Below are 4,431 nucleotides of genomic sequence, written 5' to 3'. Positions count from 1 at the left end.
GCCGCCAGCGCAGCCTTCCCGGCCCCGGGCGCGCCTCCCCCGGTGGGTGGGCGGGGACCGTGACGCGCGCCCACTGACGTCTCCGGAATCCCGGCGGCGGCGGCCGACGCAGCCTCATCAATGGGGCTAAAAATAGCGGCGCCCGGAATAGCCGTGAGCGCCCCGCCCCGCGCCCCCGCCCCCCCCCCCCCAACTCGCCGCACACCCAGTTACATAATCCTCCTCGCTGTGGCTGGGGTGGGGGAGCCGTTTTGCAGGTGAGGGTTCTGCGGCCTCGCTAACACCTTCCGAGGCAGCAAACCTGGAGCTGGGTTATAAATAAATTACCCAGGGGCTTCCCCGGAAACAGAGGTGGGAAAAGTGAGGCCCAGAGAGGCCCCGCGGCGGCCCAAAGTCACACAGCCATTAGGCTGGCTTAAGAGGTCAGGGCCCCCGCCCTCTGAGCCTTGGGCACCCTCACCAGCATCGATTGGTTGGCCTGCATGCCACCCCAAGGGCAAGGAATCCGACTAGCAGGACGCCCCAGCTTCCACACGGGAGGGCAGTTTAGAGAGGGAGAGCTTGGGAGGGTAAAATTTCTCCTGAAGAGAAGCGTTTCCAGAGGCGGTGGGAGTGCAAGGCCAAGGCTGGTGGTGGATTCACTGATCAGGCTGTTCCTGTACTATGGTGTGACAGAGGGCAAGTCACTTCACCTCTCTGAGCCTGGGTTTCCTTACCTATTAAATGAGGGTGATCATATTGTCCACCTTCTCTGGTTATCAGGAGACTGAGCAGCAGTGGAGAGGCCTTATACTTTCTTCTTACTCTCCTCTCCTCTAGGAATCCGACTTCCCCCCAGTCCACTGGAGTGCTCCCTGCGGGAAGTACACGAAGGCTCACCTCAGTGGCCAGGAAGCCCTGAGTGGCCCACCCTCTTCTGGCCATAGTCTCCAAGTCTCCTCAGTTAGAACCTTCCTGGGGGTGGGAGTACTTGGAAGGTTTCTCTCTCACCCTGGACTGGGACATTCTTTGGAGATGGGAGAACTACCTTGTTCTGAACATATCCTTCTGCCCCAACAGCCCCCCGCTTTTGGAGTGGCTGGTGCAGGGAAGCCAGGCCAACGCTGGAGCAGTGGGACTGGGGGGCTGGCTGGGGGGTGTGGGGTGTGGGGTGTGTTATAATGTCTGTTCCTGTACTGCCAGGCAGGCGAAGCTCCTGGGGAGGAGCCATTAGGCGGGACCCAGTCCTGTGCTCTGCTACACCAGCCACCAGCGCCTGCTCATTTTTGGAACCACCTTAAATTACAAGCATGCTATCATATCCCCAGCACAGAGGCCAGGCCCCACGCAACAAAGAATCTCTTCTGCATTCAAAACTCTCCAAAAGAGGCCCCACACCCCCACTCAGCCCTCATTCCAGGGGCCACATTCTTGTCCCCACCGCCCTGCCCAGCGGCAGAAATCCTTTTCTGGACCTGGTCCTTAACTGCTGCAACTCAGAAGCCCCTTTCTCTCCAGCCTCATCATGATCCCAAGAATCGCCGCTTTGTCTCAAAATCAAGGTTCTTCTCAGACCCTTTACATTCCTTTCCCAGATTCGACAGGGAATCTGGTGGACGCAGAAATAAAGAAACCGAGACTTCCAAATGGGCATTTTAAAGAAGCCACTACCCCCACCCTCTCTTTTTCTTTTTCCAGCAATCTAACTTTTGAAATACATTTTAAAAATATTTGCCTGTGTAGGAGAAATACATTTATTTGGACAGGAACAATTAAAAAAAAAATTAAAAAAAAGAAAGAAAGAAAGAAAAAGAAAACCTCAATTACCAGTTTTTCCATGAAGGCTTCCAGCCCACAGAGGTCTCTCCCTTCCATAAATACTTTAACACAACTTGGCTTTATATATCTTCTCCTGTTTTATAATCAAGTAAAACATATACTAAAATATGTAATGGCAAAACACACACACCTGTGTGGCTTATTGTGGCAGCTTGAGGTGGGAGAAGGAACTTGGGCTCAAGAGGCCTGGGATTGACACTGGTCCCACCTGTGACCAACTGTGTGACTTCAAGGAAGTTACTCACCTGGACTGGGCTTCAGTTTCTTCAGTTCTTCATTTGAAACAAGAAGATGAAAATGTACCCTTGTTGCGAAGAGTGTATCTTTGACGGTAGATACCAAGAATGTAGCGAGTAGGGGCCACCGGGGTGGCTCCGTCGGGTGTCCGACTGTGGTTCAGGTCATGATCTCACGGCGTATGACTTTGAGCCCCATGTTAGGCTCTGGGGCTCTGTGCTGACAGCTCTGAGCCTGCTTGGGATTCTGTGTCTCCCTCTCTCTGCCCCTCCCCTCCTCTCGCTTGCTCACTCTCTCTCAAAAAAAAAAAAAAAAGAATGTAGCAAGTAGTCTGGCACATAGTAGCAGACCTGCTATTTCTATACAGGAGGCCTTAGGGGAAGGCAGGCCTGGCCTGAGGACCCTATCTTGAATCTTCAGATGCAGACTACTGACCATAGTTTTGCCGAGCTGGTATGTTTATTTGGGGGCTTGAAGAGCTGCACAGGTGACCGAGGCAATACCACCTTTTAGTGTCATTACAGATGTCCAGTAAATTCCGGCCCTCTTGTTGCCTCTTTGACCCAGCTGGCTCAGCTAGCAATGTCCAAGCCAGGATCAGAGCCCGGGTCTTCTGACTCCCAGACCAGTGCTCTAGTTTCTACTCACCGTCTTGTTCCTTCATGCCTAGCCCCCCTTCTTTCTACACAAACTCCAGGAACACAAGCCCCTTTCCCCGATGGGAAAATTGACGAGAGAGAAGTTCAACCACTTGCATGGCTCAGGAGCTAGGACCAGAGGGGGGAAACAGGTGCTCTGGTCAGTTGCTGTGCCACATTCTGGGAAATTCCTAAGGGAGAAGGACAAGATCTTGCTACAGAAAGTTGCTTCCTAGTCTGATGGGGAGGTAGAACACGAGAACAGTTATGAACACATTGCCAGAAGACCCAAAAGGTAGCCTCCAAGAGGTCTCCAGCCGACATTGGGGTGGGAATCCAGAAGGTTAATCTGAGAGGCCTCCCTTGAAGAAGAGAACATGGGGCACTGTGTGAAGGTAAAGAGAGGACCAGGCAAGACACAGAGAAGGGAGCATATGCACATCGTATGGAGGAAAAGGCTGACTTCAGAGTTCTCAGATATGGGGTGGGGGCAGGGTTGAGACCCAGAACAACCAGCCAGACCTCTAGTGGTGTTCCCCACATGCCCCTCCAATCTCACAGTAGCAAAAAACGTTGATGCAACTCCACCCAGTCAGGGAGACACTATTCCACCTCACCTCCACCCTGGCCCAATGGGGTTGCCAGTAAAAGTATGTCAAGGGGGTTCCCCAGCCCTTTTGTGCCCGGAAGGGGCTCCCCTGCCCAGGGCCTAGCCCTGAGTGAGGAGAGGGGTTGTGGAGGGGATTCCCTTCGTGGTTCCTTTTCTCATCTGAGGATGGAGAAATACTTTGCAGGGGTCTCCCCACCCTTCCCCAGTTTTAGGAGCAATTAAAGGGGAAAATGGGGGTACAAAGACAGAGCAGGGCCTTCCTGGGGTTGTCCCAGGGATCAGGGTCCTTCCAGGGACACCACCCGGATGGGGTTACCTGCTCTGAATTACATAAGGATGAGGGGGCCTCGTACTTTAGACGGTACCTCCACATTTTTCTATTCCCTGGTTGCCATGAGAGGCCATCAGGGCTAGCAAGAAAAAGTGACCAAGTTCACCAGGCTGGAAGTGACAGAGCTAGAATTAATGCCAAGCTTTCCCCTAAATCCAAGCCAGGCTCTTTATTAAAAACAAGCAGAAAACCTCTATAACTTTATTTTTTTAATTACAGAATCAAACAGGCTCGTTGTAAACAAAGGCAAAACGTTACAGAACTACGTGATTTATGAAGCGAGAGGCTGGTAATCAACTCCCCAAGGAGTAGAGTTTGGTAATCCTCCGGTGTCCGCTTCCAGCTTTCTCTCCACGTCGCCGGAGATCAGGTCTGGCCCGGCGGGCCCTCCCCCAGGGGCCGGGACCGGAACGCCAGGCCGGAAGGAACAGGGCCGGGCCCCGCCGCAGCAGTGCAGCCTCGGCCGTGCCCCACGCCACCGTCCCGGGGGCGGCCGTGCTGCCCCGCGCCTGGCCCGGCTGGGCCGGGTGGGGCCCGGGGAAGCCGCTACGTCAGGAGGCGGACGGGAGGGAGCCCGCGCCGCCCCAGCCAGGCTTCCATTACATCACTCGGCGGCGCGGAGCCGCGCCGGGGTAAACACCGCTGCAAACCATTGGCCACCTTGCGGCCCTTCCAACCAATTACACGATTGTATGCAAATCAGCCGTTGGGCGTTTGCTTCCTTCTCGTCTGGTGCATGCAAATAGACGCCTTGGCGACGGCGGGGGCGGGGCCGGGGCCGAGGCCGGGGCGCGGGG

The 4,431-nt window shown here is 54.7% G+C and overlaps 1 long non-coding RNA gene across 1 annotated transcript; it reads left to right on the top strand.

Annotated features, from left to right (window-relative positions):
- The first annotated feature begins 188 nt into the window (after nt 1-188).
- On the top strand, nt 189-4,336 carry LOC121024120 (uncharacterized). The gene is made up of 3 exons (XR_005787613.1): nt 189-257; nt 820-942; nt 3,854-4,336. It is a non-coding gene; the product is annotated as an uncharacterized LOC121024120 (long non-coding RNA).
- The last annotated feature ends 95 nt before the right edge of the window (nt 4,337-4,431 follow it).

The sequence above is a fragment of the Herpailurus yagouaroundi genome, unplaced genomic scaffold (assembly GCF_014898765.1).
Source record: "Herpailurus yagouaroundi ecotype Mexico unplaced genomic scaffold, PumYag 57001, whole genome shotgun sequence".
NCBI classification, from domain to species: Eukaryota; Metazoa; Chordata; class Mammalia; order Carnivora; family Felidae; genus Herpailurus; species Herpailurus yagouaroundi.
This window is presented reverse-complemented; position numbering and strand designations above follow the sequence as displayed.